This window comes from Rhineura floridana, chromosome 16, assembly GCF_030035675.1.
Source record: "Rhineura floridana isolate rRhiFlo1 chromosome 16, rRhiFlo1.hap2, whole genome shotgun sequence".
NCBI classification, from domain to species: domain Eukaryota; kingdom Metazoa; phylum Chordata; class Lepidosauria; order Squamata; family Rhineuridae; genus Rhineura; species Rhineura floridana.
The window spans coordinates 32,451,736-32,466,729 of NC_084495.1; positions in this window are offsets into that span (position 1 = coordinate 32,451,736).

A 14,994-nucleotide genomic window follows, 5' to 3' on the forward strand; every position below is an offset into this window, starting at 1 on the left:
GAACCTTTCAGTGAAAATGGAACGTGCAATTGAGACACTACCATTACTCTTGTATAGGGAGGGGGGAGAAATTTGATTCATGTAAAGCCACATTTATTAAATTTGCACTTTCGAAAACAACAGGAGAACCAAAACACAGCCATTCTTCAACATGTGTTGAATATATTATTTATCCAAATTTTGCAGTGAAGTCCTTCAACCAAAAAATGTTTACCAAAATGCATATATTAGGGGAAAGTGTGCATAAATATATTAGTGAAAATAACATACAAAAATGTATTATATTTGGAGAAATGGCTTGCAAAAATGTGCACATTAATCAAAACTGCTTACAAACATGTGTTGAATACTGACAGCTGAAGGGAAAAAACCCTGGGGCAATAGCCATATTGTTGATAAATCTCAACATCATGTAATTTGTAAACAAAAGAAGAGACATAAGCTGTTACTGAGTGTCTAGAAGCTGAGACTGAGCTGACAGTAACCTTTATGATATCCCAATATCCCAATAGTGGAAACCTATTCTAAATCTAATAAAGTCAATGAAGAGGATACCACGGAATAATCCTATTGACTCTAAGGAGAATCATGCTCCTTGTAATGAAGGTTTCACAATATTTTTCAGCCAAATGGCTTCATCTCTTCCAAAGAAGCAAAGCTTTCTCATAAAACAGTAAATTTTAATCCTGACGCACTGAAGAAAATGTAAGCAGAGGTATAATCCAGAGGACTGTTGCAATTAATTTGGTCCGCTGCAGTTTCCAAGTGATGAAAATCAAGTGGATTCATAGAAAGGTTCAGAGATGTCACCAGGTTGCCAAGTAATGGTTGACGAGCAGGTGAATGTGTGAACCGGCTGCATTTAAAGAGTCATCAGGTGGTACACAAGTTTGTTCTATAATGTTGCAAACCTGGGATGGCACATTCGCACATGCAAATTATCATATGATGGAACAGCCATCAAGTGATCAATATCCACATGGAAAAGACCACCACCTCCAAGTATGGAATAAGCAAGTGAAGTGCATGCATAAATTGTTCTGGAGAGAAACAACCATAGTGGAAGCCAATTACCTTTAGTCTCTGCTTGTGAGCATCCTCGAAGCATCTATTTCATTACCATGGAAAATGGGGTGGTGGAAGACATGGGTCTTTGGTGTGATTTTGGAGGGTTCTTATGTCCGGTGGTTAAGTCTGCCCTATCCTGTTCTAGCCTCCTAAGACAGGCAGGGTAGAGACTGTTGGTTCTGTTGTCAGTGGGGCAGTTAATCCACCCTGGGTTTTAGTCCAAACTTTCAAGGAGCTGTCCAAGGTACAAATTCAGTTTGAAACAGATGCATCCAGCAGTTTTATGTTGGAAGCGAGTAAAAATGTAAATTGTAAGTATAGGAATAGGATTTGGTAATTGGAACCATTGGAGCACTTGTTATCTTGTGTTCTGCTTTTTCTTGTTACCTTTTCTTTTCAGTGTCATTTTATGTTTAATAAATTTGACATATATTCTTTAAAGAAATGGGTCCTGTGTATGTTTGCCAACTTGTAGGGTTTTTACCCCTCATATGCCTATGTATCAGTGAGGTTATACCATTACAAGGTGGAGGGGTGGTAACTTTGGGATTTTTAAATCCAATTAGCCTGGTTTGGAAGAACTAAAGTCCCTCTACTGCTTCAATATCCAGCTAGAGTATTCCCATTGAAATTAATGGACATAATTTAGTCATGCCCATTGATTTCAACGGGTCTTCTCTTAGTAAAACTGACATTGGATGCAACCCATCATCTCCATAAGGAGAGTAGCTGAGTTGACTAACAGAGTCTTCTGTGACCAGATGCCCTCCAGATGTTGTTGAATTCATATGAACATAGAAGAGTCCTGCTGGATTAGGCCCATGGCCCATCTAGTTCAGCATCCTGCTCTTGCAATGGCTAATCAGATGCTTATGGGATGCCCACAAGCTGAGCCTGAGTGCAACAATTCTCTCCCCACTTGTGATTTCCACCTACAGGCATTCAGAAGCATAGCATTTCCTACAGTGGAGATAAGACATAGTCGTTGAGGCTAATAGCCACTGATGGCCTTATCTTCCATGAATATGGGAGGTTTAATTCTCATCAGTCCCATCTGGCATAGCCAATGATCAGGAATTATGGGAGGTGTAGTCCAGATACATTTGGAGTTGAGGAAGACTACAGATCAAGAAAGACTGGTCTAAATTGTTGCTTCTGGCAAGGTCTTTCCAACTGTGCTTATAACGGGAAGGGCAGAGGAGGATAAAGCACCCATTGCCACTGCCTCAGTATGTGTGAGAGCAAGTCCATGGGCAAAAGCAATGTTGCAGGCTGTTTAGCCATTGCTCCATTGAAAATATGGCCTTAGATGAAAATCTGTTGACCTATGCATGTTTAAATATATCCAGATTGGATTGCATAAACCTCCCCCCACTCAAATGACATATTGAATGCTTTTGTCATGATTGAAAATGTTTCTATTACTGAGTTATCAATAAGTCTTTAGAATACTGCTCTCTCGGTGACCTCTTCCTTTACCCCCAAATTGCTATATAAACTCTTCAGCAGCACTCCATCTGTACTGTGTTGAGCTTCAGCATTCTCCATTCCATCTCAGGAACAAACAACTCAATGGAATGTGGGTGGAGGTGGATGCAATGAGCTCTGATGTTTTCAGAAGCCAGCACGTCAAAGAAAAACAACCGCTTCACCAGGTTGGATTTAATCATGTGGTTCAAAATATACATTTTCCAGGCTGAGAAATGAGATCACATCCTCCAGAGTCATGTATGAAAGTTGTTGGTGTGCTTTATTTGGCTGGCCTTGTTGAGCAACAGGAATCCATGCTGCTGTCTCTATGGTGACGAGATTTCTGTACGCCATTTGGTGGGATCAAGAGCTACACAGGATTGTTACATTATTGTTATATATTTGCAAAAAAAAGAATAATTTTTACTATTTTGTTGATAAGCTGGTGAATCTTGGGCTCAAAATGTGAAGGTGGTACAAAAATCACTCCACTGACATATTTATAGCTAAGTAGGAACTTGAATTAAAGATGCGACAGTATATATCCGTAAGCTTAGCTGACACAATACAGGGCTAGTCATCCTCTAGTGTGAAATATTTGAGTCAGACAGTCAAGACAAGTGTTCGATCTTGTCGTTCTGATATCAATATAGAGTGCAGGTCAAGAACAGCGGGGCATAAAATTTCTACTAAATGAAGAAATCAATTTCTTGATAAGTTCCTAGAAATGCCTTGTAGGGTTGCCTTCTAGATGTTGGGCTTCTAAATTTCCAGCGATCACATTTTGGTCTGTGTGGCCAAGAAAAGCAGAAAGCATTCCAGTTGTGAGAACGGCCTTAGCTCATTGTCACAGAGCATGCTTTATATGCAAAAAGTCCCAGGGAGGGAGCAGTTGCTGGTTTGGTTTTGTTTAACCACAGAACCTCACTACTTGGATCCAGATCCCATAACCTGTTTTTTTTTTTAAATAAAAGTTTGAAAAATTGTGATCATCTAATGTAGCAATACTTTCTATTACATGTGGATGGCAGGGTCACTGGATATTATGCACAGAGGGCATCTCCAACCCACTTCTTCTTTTTTTTTTTTTTAATGCACAGAATCTGAATGGTTAAAAAATGAAAGCCATTTGTTCAGCCCTATTCAAAGCGAGGGTATTTTAAACAATGCCTAAGACCTGTGTCTTTTCTTGCTGAGTAACCAATCTTCTTCTTCTTCAAAAGAAATCCTGTCATCTATTTTTAGCTTCTTGACCTGATCCGTCAAATTATTTATGACGTATTGTTGGCTTCACTCATTAACAGGCCAGGCCAAGAACTGATGTCTCAGATTGGAAATGCTAAATAGGGTTTTCATTTCTAGGTCTCACAGTGATCTGGATACTGTTCAATTCCATCATGACAGGAGAAAACCTGTCAGGGACCCCACAAATCATGTTGTGCTTTTGTGACCAGAATAATGAAAAAGATGAGGCATGAAGGAAATATTTTTAAGGAATGTCCTTCCACATATTTCAGGGTAATACAGCACATCATGTGCTCTGTCTCCAGGAATTGGAATCTGGCAGGGAGCCAACTCCAGTCTCCTCTAAAATGGCATTGTTCCAACTATCAGGATCCATATTCTATTCCCTCTCACCTGGGCACTTTCAATCTTTGCTTCAAGTGGGCAGGTTGGAAATAACATGATCCTTTTGAGTCCAAGCTCTGGCAGATACCACTCCTAGGTTTCTGTGACATCACAGGGGCTGATCCAATGGCAGGGCTGTAAGTCAGTGGTAGAGAATCTGCTTTGAATGCAGAAGGTCCTAGTTTCAATGCCAAGCATCTCAATGGAGGGCTGGTAAAGTCCCCCATCTGAAACCCTTGAGAACTGCTGCCTGTCAGTGTAGACAATACTGATCTAGATAGGATCAGTATGACAGCTTCTTATGTTCCAGTGGCTTGGGAAATCTCACAAATGTTGTCTATCTTCCTTAAGGTTCTTCTTGCTGCCTTCCATTGGAAAGCAGAATGGAAGGGAAAGTAGTACTGGACCAGAAAAAGATGCATGACATATAAGACTGGAGACATTGATGATGTCAAAATAAAGCTTACACATAGGACTCCCATGTCCTTTAATGAGGCCTTTTTCCATTGGTAGGGCTCATAATTACACATTTTGCAGGCATATCATAGAATGGTTAGTCCCTGGAGACTCCACTTGTAGTATGTCAAAGCACCTTGGGGAAAATGTTGGCAGATTTATCTCTAAACCTTTTGGTTCTCTCTCAAAACTTCTGGGGTCAATCATCTTTGGAGGAACCCCAACATTCACAACAAATTTAGATGAAATGTTTGTGCCGATTCAACATGTGAGGATGGGAAGGGCACAGAGTTGGAGGTCTGTACAGTGAATCCATAGAGTTTCTATTTCTTTTCCAAACTTAAGTTCAGTTCACATCATGGCTGCAGAATCCCCCTCACTCGCACACATTCACTGGTTATTGTTGCTTCCCATCCGAAAACTGTGCTAGATCAACCAGCACTCTGATTTAACACGAAGCAGCTTCATCTATTCATATGGACTTGATAACTTTGTCATGAAGCAATCCAGCTTGCTACTGGAGTAAATAAACGTGCGGTGTTTATTTTGGTTTATGATTATTATAAATACCGAATGAGTTTCAAATCCCAGTTCAGAAGACAGCCTACACAAAATAAATTATTAGAACGTTGCAGACATGTATTTAATGTTTTCATTTACACAAGAAAAAAGGCCAGCAAGAATCTTGTTTGTTTTTATAACAACCAGTTGAACATAGGAAGCTGCCTTATACTGAGTTAGACCATTGGTCTGTCTAGCTCAGAACTGTCTACACTGACTAACAATGGCTCAGGGATATTCCTAGCCCTACTTGGAGATGCTCAGGACTGAACCTGAGGACTTTTAGATGCAAACCTTATTCTCTACCACTGAACCATGGATGCTCCAGATGAACAGAGGAAGCTATCTCATAAAGGGACCATTGATCCATTTAGCTCAATACTGTCTCAACCGGCAGTGGCTCTTCAGGGTTTCAGACAGGGGACACTCTAACTGAAGATCTTCTGCATCATCAGCTGGATACAGACTAAAGATGATATATCTTTAAAGATGATAGATATATCATATCATATATATCATATATACATCATCTCACCTTGGAAATAGACTGCCTTCAAGTCGATCCCAACTTATGGCGACCCTATGAATAGGGTTTTCATGGTAAGTGGTATTCAGAGGGGTTTACCACTGCCTTCCTCTGAGGCTAAGAGGCAGTGACTGGCCCAAGGTCACCCAATGGGTTTCATGGCTGTGTGGGGATTCAAACCCTGGTCTCCCAGGTCATAGTCCAACACTTTAACCATTACTCCACAATTATTAAATTTATATCCTACCATTCCTCTCCAAAGGAAGCCAGGCCAGCAAACAAGTGATAAAACAATAAAAACATCTCATCCTCAACACCTCTTCAAAACGATTCCAATACAGATGCAGACTGGGAAAGATTTCTACTAAAAGGCCTGTTGAAAGAGGAAGGTCTTCAGTAGGTGCTGAAAAGACAACAGAGATGGAGCCTGTCTAATATTTAATGGGAGGGCATTCCAAAGAGTAGGTGCCACCACACTAAAGGCCCAGTTCCTATATTGTGTGGAACGGACCTCCTGTTGAAATGGTATCTGCAGGAAGCCTTCACCTGCTGAGTGCAGTAAGTGACTGGGTATACAAGGGGTGAAACTATCTTTCAGTTATGTCTCATGGAAATTCATGTGAATAATGAGACATTACTAATTTAAGTACTGAAGTGCAACTAACCTAGGATGGATATAACCTTGTGTTTGCTCTGGGATGTGTGCATAGACCAGTTATTGAATATTGTAACTTTGTTCTAAAGATCAGAGTGTCAAGGTGCAGAAAACAGTTTAAAAAAGACAATGGAATCAGTTTTTTTTAATAGCTCCTCATGGAGCTTTGCAGACACAAGACACTGATGCTAATTAATTAAAAGAAAATGCTTATTGATGTTCCAGCGCCATTGCTATTCTATTTAATGAGAGATTTATTGGCTTGTATTAAGCTATATTCTAAGAATGTTCCCAGTAATAAAAGTATAATCTCCCAGCATAATGATGATAGCTTGCAGTTATTTCACCAGATTTGGTATGCAGGAATGAATTGCATCGATTTTATTTTCTGTGCTTTATTTGACAGATGAAAAGTTGTTCATAGAACTGTGGATATTACCTTGTTTAAGAGGTTAACAGTGTCATGCAAGAGAGAAAATGAGATTTGTACTTAATGTTGCATGTGAAGGAAAGCACTTCTGAAGAAGACAACTGTGCCAGTCTACTGTAGTTCAAAAAGACTTCATGATTGGAATAGTGTTATCAAGTTGCCTGCAAACTTTCGACCTTCAGGGATCCCATTTCACATTGGCTTGTCTACCAAAGAACTCCTGAATCTCTTCTGAACAACTCTGGCACACTGGAGAAAATTCTTGGGGATATTTATGGATATAAAGTATTTCTACTGGTCTTTGTAGTGTGCCTGCACCACTCAGGGTGGCTTACAACAATTTAAAATCTCAGTAACATTTTATTTCTTTTTAAAAACAAATCTAAATTTAAAAAAAACAAGCAGAACAGAAAGGACTTCTGATCTCCAATTGTTTAACAAAAACAAAATGGATCCCCCACCAAAATTTATGATGATGGTGAAATGGAGAACACTGTGGAAAGGTTACCAGGAGTGGCATTTGTGTGGAGAAAAGGCTTGGTGCTCATTCCATTCTGGTACTAGGCTCAGAATTCTCTGATTGTAAATGTGTACCCTTTGCACCAGCTATGATTGCTGGATCTTGGGGTTCTAGTAAAAAACAAAGTAGTTATCTCCATCTCTGTCCTACAAAGCACCTAGGGATGGGGAAGAATCCATTGAATTTGCACTTTCTGAAAAAAAATATGAGAACCCAAACACAGCCATCCTTTGAAATTCACATGTGCAAATTTTACAGTGCAGCTCTCCAACTAAACAGTGTTTACAAAAATGAGACTTCCCAGGAGGATCCCTCCGCCTGTGCAGCTCTGAGACGGGCTCCCGTCTTGGATGAAACTTTTTCAGTTTTAAATCCAGTCAAAAGGGTCTTTTTTGACTGGGGATAATTTCTTCCAGATAAGGAAGAAACGTGAGATTTCCCACACAGCTTTGTTGTGATTGTTGGAGACTGGAATTCGTCAGAATTGTCTGTGAAAGAAGGTCTTCCAGCAGCTTGGACGGAGCGAGGATTTTTAACTAGCTCAGCTGAATAAGTGATCCGTTTTTTTTCTTTTAAAGAAAAGCGAACTAACAGGCAAGTATCCTCCTGTCTACGCTCATTACTTTCTTATCTATACAGCTAAAGAGATTTGTCAAAGAATCCAGCAATTAAGAAAACCTGGGTGAGCCAAAACTTTCCTTCTCTTTTACTCACGGAGCTAAGGGGGAAGAAAATAAAAATAGCCTATCTTTTTTTTTTATTGCAAAAAGCTGACATGGAAAATAGCATTATAAAGATTACAACGGATGAGGGGTTTCTGATTGGAAGAGAAAAGAAAATATTTTTGATTTATAAGACTTTTGTGTAATATAAGTCTGGGACTATTTTTTCTGATCTACTTTTTTTTTGACGAATCTGCTCATTCTCTCTGCTACTAGTTATTCGGACTCTGTGAACTAAAGCTGTTTTTGCACTTCTGGGTATACAAGAGATAAGGGCTGTCTAGAGTGTGACGCCAGTTGGTTTGAAAGATTAACTCCTTTGTAACTGGATAAAGAAATAAACTGCTCTTTGTTTGGGACATTGAAAATTGAAGGAGTTTTGTTCCTTTGGCTTTAAGAATGACAATTAAGAAGATCATGGATGTACAAGAAGGGACTTTATCTTTAGACATGTTTCAGAAAATAATGAATGGGATTAAGTCAATAAAACAAGAACTGAGAAATAATAGACAAGCATTGAGAATTGAATTTGACGAAATGAGACAGGAGCTGAAAGAAATTCAGAATTCTATGAGAAAGGAGAATAAAGATAGATCTGGAAAACCAAAAAAGGATGAAAGAGAAATTAAAGGCAAGGTTCAAATTATGGAGATTGGATTAAATATGGACATGGAAAAAGATTTGGATTTCCTGGCTGTGATGGATCCTGGAGACAAATATTATGGTTTGGAACTCAGCGCTGTCCCTGAAGGAATTGAAGAGATTGGAGATAAATATATTATTGGTTCAAAAAAATTCCTGGACTGGAAGGATTTGATGGAACTTGAAATGGAGAAAGTTAACAGAATTAATCCCTATTTTGTGTGAATGGAAAAATCTTCAAGAGATGTGCTAGTGTATCATGTAAAAAAGAGGAACAGAGATGCGGCTATGCAACAATACTTCAGTGATACGTTCGGAATTGATGGCAAGAAAATATCTGTGATAAAGGAAATTCCTATCAGACTCTTATTATATGACTATGACAGCAAGATTATTCGGTGCGTAAAGATGGAAGATGGAAGATGGAACCAATATGGATAATGGAAGAAGAGCGATTTGAAATTACTGGACTTAGTAGACTTGATGAGTTGGATTAATTGACATGTTTATCTAGAAAAAAAAATTGATGGACATATATCTCAAGGATTGGAAACTTTTCTTTGACTTTTTGTGGAAGAATAAAATGATATGATGTTAACGAGATTTGAAACCAATTAAGATAACCGCTGGAGGAAGGTGATTTTATAATCTATTAGGAGACAGGCTTGTTATATACTATAGATTTATAGCTGAACTATGACAAATCGGAAGTCAATATTTTTATATTTTTTCTTTTTTTATTGTATTAGTTATTGATTTGTGTTTTTTCTTTTTGTATTGTTTTGGTTTCGAAAATTTGAATAAAAATTAATTGAAAAAAAACAGTGTTTACAAAAATGCATGTATTAGGGGAAAATGTGCATAAAAATGAATATATTCATGAAAATAATATACAAAAATGCATTGTACGATGAAAAAATTGCATGCAAAAATGTATACAATAGTAAAAACTGAATATAAAAATTGTTTATTAGGAGATATTCACACTAAAATACTGAAGAATTTTCATGAGGACTTTTAAAAAAAAAAATCTGCAAACTGCTGCACAAATGTAGAGAGTTGAATTTAAGATTGGAAACATGAGAAAGTGAGAGAACCAAAATGGACAGATCTTTCCGTTCCTGAATGCACCCAACATTTTCCAGTCAGTGCACTTATTGTAATGTACTTCAATGGTGGTAGCAAACTTGTCTTTCAAGGATGCTTCTGTGCCATTGTTGAGTAATCTTTGCTAAGCTTCCCAAGGACACAGATTGAAAACTTCTAGTGTAGGAATTACTTCAAGGCCTGAAAGAAGCCAATAGACCTGATGTCATGATGTAGCATTCCCAAAGTGCTCCAGCACCCTTGAAGGGCTTCAGCATCCTTGAAAAGCTCAGTGTCATGTGGCATTGGCTCTGCCACTGTGCCCACAGCACACCTTGCTACTGGTGCCTCACCCTTCACCCTCTTCCTCTCAGTAAGCGGTAGCAGCCTTCAGTGTCTGGAAGGGAGGTATGCAAAGCTGCCTTGCCTTCACCCACCCCATTGACTGCTACTGCCTGGTGTGGTGCACTCACTGTATTAGAATCAATAAGAGTGAGAACATAAGACTCAACCAATATCTGGGAGGACTGACAAGAGGAGCACTGGGAAGTGTAATTTTCCCAGTAAACATAATAACCATGGTATATCATAAGATCTCCCTTGTTCATGATTTGATTGTGGAGGAGACTGCCGACATGGCGTGTATAACCGAGACCTGGGTGAGTGATCAGGGAGGAGTTGCTCTTTCCCAGATCTGCCCACCTGGGTATATGGTTCAGCATTATGGTAGAACCGAAGGACGGGGAGGCGGGGTTGCTGTGGTCTATAGGAGTTCTTTCTCACTCACCAAGCACCCTGTCCAGGTGACGACTGGCTTGGAATGTCTCCACCTTGTGCTGGGCCAGAGACACAGACTGGGAATTTTGTTGGTGTACCGCCCGCCCTGCTGCTCAACAAATTCCCTAACTGAGCTGACAGAGGTAGTCTCGGAGATATTGTTGCAGTCCCCTAGACTATTGGTACTGGGGGACTTCAACGTCCATGCCGAGACTGCTTTATCTGGGGCGGCTCAGGACTTCATGGTTTCCATGACAACCATGGGGCTGTCTCAATTTGTTTCTGGCCTGACGCATGTGTCGGGACATACCCTTGATTTGATCTTCGTCACTGGACATGGAGATGGTGATCTGGAGGTTGGGGATTTATCATCTATTCCTTTGTCATGGACAGATCACCGCTTGCTGAAGTTTAGGCTCACAGCAGCCCTTTCCCTCTGCAAGGGCGGGGGACCTATTAAATTGGTCCGCCCCCGGAGACTAATGGATCCTGAGGGTTTCCAAAGGGCTCTGGAGGTTTTTCTGACTGAGAAGACTGGCGCTCCTGTCGAAGCCCTGGTTGAACTGTGGAATACGGAAATGACCCGGGCGGTTGACACGATCGCTCCCATGCGCCCCCTCCTATGCAGAGCTCATACAGCTCCATGGTATACCTTGGAGCTGAGAGCGATGAAGCAAGAGAGGAGGAGGCTTGAGTGCAGATGGAGGCGAACTCCCGATGAATGCAATTACACCTTGGTAAGTGCTTGTTCTAAGCAGTATATAGTAGCGGTGAGGGCAGCAAAAAAGAGATATTTTGCTGTCAGTATTAAGTCATCACTCTCCCGCCCAGCGGAGCTCTTTAAAATTGTGTGAGGGCTTTTACATTCTTGGCCTTGGGATATTATAGATTCATCTGTAGCCCGCTGTGATGAGTTCGCCGAGCACTTCAAAGATAAGATCGCATGCATTCTCCGGGACTTAGACTCCAATATTATAGCAGTTAGACCTAATGAAGTATCCAGATCACAGTCTTGTCCTCATTTATTGGATGAGTTTCAGTCTGTGCAGCTTGAGGATGTTGACAGGATCCTTGGACTGGTGTGGGCGACCACGTCTGTACTGGATCCTTGCCCCTCTTGGCTGGTGAAAGCTGGCAGGACCGGAACCGCCGGCTGGGCCAAGAAGGTAATAAATGCCTCTTTAAGAGAGGGAGTGGTCCCTGACTGCCTAAAAGAGGCGGTGGTGAGACCACTCCTGAAGAAACCCTCCTTGGACCCAGACAACTTGAACAACTATAGACCTGTGGTGAATGTTCTGTTCCTGGTCAAGATCCTGGAGCGGGTGGTTGCCGGCCAGCTCCAGGGGCTCTTGGATGACACTGATTATCTTGATCCATTTCAATCCGGTTTTAGGCCCGGTTTTGGCACTGAAACAGCCTTGGTCACCCTTTTGATACCATCGACCATGATATCCTTCTGGGAAGACTCACGGAGTTGGGAGTTGGGGGTACTGCTTGGCAGTGGCTCCGCTCCTACTTGGTGGGTCGTCACCAGAAGGTAGTGCTTGGGGAACATTGCTCGATGCCCTGGACTCTCCATTGTGGAGTCCCGCAGGGATCGGTACTGTCCCCCATGCTTTTTAACATCTACATGCAGCCGCTGGGTGCGGTCATCAGGAGTTTTGGGGTGCGTTGTCATCAGTACGCTGATGACACGCAGCTCTATTTCTCCTTTTCATCCTCTTCAGGTGAGGCTGTTAACGTGCTAAACCGTTGCCTGGCCGTGATAATGGACTGGATGGGAGCTAACAGACTGAAGCTCAATCCAGACAAGACTGAGACGCTGTTGGTGAGTGCCTTCACTGCCCAGATGGAGGATGTTCATCCTGTTCTTGATGGGGTTACACTCCCCTTGAAGGAACAGGTTCGTAGCTTGGGAGTTCTTTTCGATCCTTCCTTGTCTCTCGAGACTCAGGTGGCCTCGGTGGCATGGAATGCTTTCTACCATCTTTGACTGGTAGCCCAGCTACGTCCCTATCTGGACAGTGACGACCTCGCCTCAGTTGTTCACGCTCTGGTAACTTCTAGGCTGGACTACTGCAATGCGCTCTACGTTGGGCTGCCCTTGAAGATAGTTCAGAAACTACAGCTAGTCCAGAACGCAGCGGCCAGATTACTGACGCGGACCAGAAGGTCTGCTCATATAACACCTGTTCTGGCTCGTCTGCACTGGCTTCCTATTTGTTTCCGGGCTAAATTCAAAGTGCTGGTTTTGACCTATAAAGCCCTACACGGCATGGGACCTCAATACCTGGTGGACTGCCAGTACACTGCGCTCAACATCTAAGGCCCTCCTCCGGGTGCCATCCCATCGAGAAGCCCGGAGGGTTGTGACTAGAACTAGGGCCTTTTCGGTAGTGGCCCCCGAACTGTGGAATAGTCTCCCTGATGAGGTATGCCTGGCGCCGACGCTGCTATCCTTTCGGCGCCAGGTGAAAACCTTTTTATACTCCCAGGCATTTTAAAGTGTATTTTAAATTGTATTTTATAGTGTATTTTATCAGTATTTTCATTATTGTTGTATTTTGACGTTGTTGGTTCTTTGTTATTGTTTGTTTTGATCTTTGATTTTGTTATACTTATTGTATTTATATATTGTGCTTGTTTTATCTCTTATGTACACCGCCCAGAGAGCCTTTTTGGCTTAGGGCAGTATATAAATAAAATAAAATAAAATCAAATTAAATAAATAAATAGTGTGGGAGCCTGGAGGGAAGAAGGTAGATTGATTTGCTGGGAGGCAGGCAGGCAGTTAGGTAGGTCAGAAGGGATCGGCTTGGAGGAAGTAGATATGTAGGATGCTCAGAGAGATAGATTGTGGGAGAGATCAAGCCCCACTGCATTCCAGATGACATTGGTCAGTCTGGATCAGAATGGGTCTTGGAATAAAGCAAGCTATTTTCTAGCTTTTCAGTCAAATAGCTCAATTTTCTAAATCCATAGAATCATAGAATCATAGAGTTGGAAGGGGCCTATAAGGCCATCAAGTCCAACCCCCTGCTCAATGCAGGAATCCAAGTTAAAGCATCCCCGGCACAGCAGGTGGCTGCCCAGCTGCCTCGTCAATGCCTCCAGTGTTGGAAAGCCCACCGCCTCCCAAGGTAATTGGTTCCATTTTTGTACTGCTTTAACAGTAAGAAAGTTTTTCCTGATGCTCAGTTGAAATCTGGCTTCCCGTAACTTGAGCCTACTATTCTGTGTCCTGCACTCTGGGATGATTGAGAAGAGATCCTGGCTCCCAAGCCTGACTGGGAAAGTTCACCCCATCCCTAACTCTAGTTCCATTTGCTGATTTTTTAATTTTGCTTTCCCATGAAATCCCTTTCTTCAGCATTGTTGCCTCTTAACACCTGTTTCAAGCTGACAGTACTGCAAATGCACCAGGAGAAATGTGCAAAGAGCCATAACGAAAGTACAAACAATCTAGTCACAAGTGCACATTCTATAGATAGATGCCATATGTTTAGGTGACATTGATGACTTACTTGAAAATAACAGAGCAGAGGCAAAGGAGGTGCTACTTTGATTTCATTTTTCTGATCTGAAGTAGGTTTGCTACCTGAAGATTTTAGTAGAGGACATATTGTTATATACCCCCAGCCTATCATAAAATTCACAAGTAAGGAGCAGAGAGTTGCTATGAAGACACCCTATTTCCTTCACAAAGCTATAATCACAAAAAGAGTGGCTGTCTGTTAAACCACTCTGGCCACTGGAGCTCTGTCAGGGGACTTGCACTCGGGTCCTGCTTGCGGGCTTCCCTCAAGCACCTAGTTGGCCACTGTGAGAACAGGATGCTGGACTAGATGGGCCACTGGGCTGATCCAGCAGGCTCTTCTTATGTTCTTATGTTCTTACGACTACTCTCAGCACCCTTCACAAACTACACTTCCCATGATTCTTTGGAGGAAGCTATAACTGCCTAAAGTGAAATCAAGGTCTGGTGTGTGGGTGTGGCCCCTAGATTAGCCAAACCCAACAGCTGTGAGTCTCGCTTTTAGAACACTGACAGTTGGTTTTTACTGAGCATGCCTTTAATGTTAAATTTCTTAAATTAATTAAAAATCAGCCAGGCTTTTTTTTTTTTTTTACTTTTAAACTGCAGAAGATGAAGGTCAGAGTATGCAGCAAGGTCAGTAATAGGATTACAGGTACTCTGTGAATATGGCTGATTTTTAATTAATTTCCACAAATTATGAGGCTGACAAGAAAAAAAGTGCAACAGGGGGTCTGGATTTCCCCCTCATGTTTTACATTATGAACTCTTGATTCTCTCTGAGTATTTTGTGTATCACCATGAAAACTAAGATGGTTGTTAAGCAAGAATTCCTGAGTTCACGACTATACATTTTGTAAGATTTTGTTTTGAAATGAGCTTACGGGAAGCAGCAGAATGTCATGGGGGTATCTTCA